The sequence below is a fragment of the Tupaia chinensis genome, unplaced genomic scaffold (genome assembly GCF_000334495.1).
Source record: "Tupaia chinensis unplaced genomic scaffold, TupChi_1.0 Scaffold000037_22, whole genome shotgun sequence".
Lineage (NCBI taxonomy): Eukaryota > Metazoa > Chordata > Mammalia > Scandentia > Tupaiidae > Tupaia > Tupaia belangeri.
In genome coordinates this window covers 1,864,463-1,864,668 of record NW_006159481.1, presented here as the reverse complement: position 1 = coordinate 1,864,668, position 206 = coordinate 1,864,463, and positions in this window count along the sequence as shown.

Genomic DNA, 206 nt, shown 5'->3' with positions numbered 1-206 from the left:
CCTGCTGTAAACTGCTACCTAAATATTGGCGTGGCCAAATGTGGCTTTGGGCAAAGTCAAGAAGCACAATATATAGCCTAGTATAAAGTTACATTAAAATTTTTGTATTTATTTTTATTTATATGCAAGTAAGTTGCTGAATTGACTCTCAGGAAAACAGAATTCTGATTATTAGATTTAAATGTACATAAATTAAATATAACAAT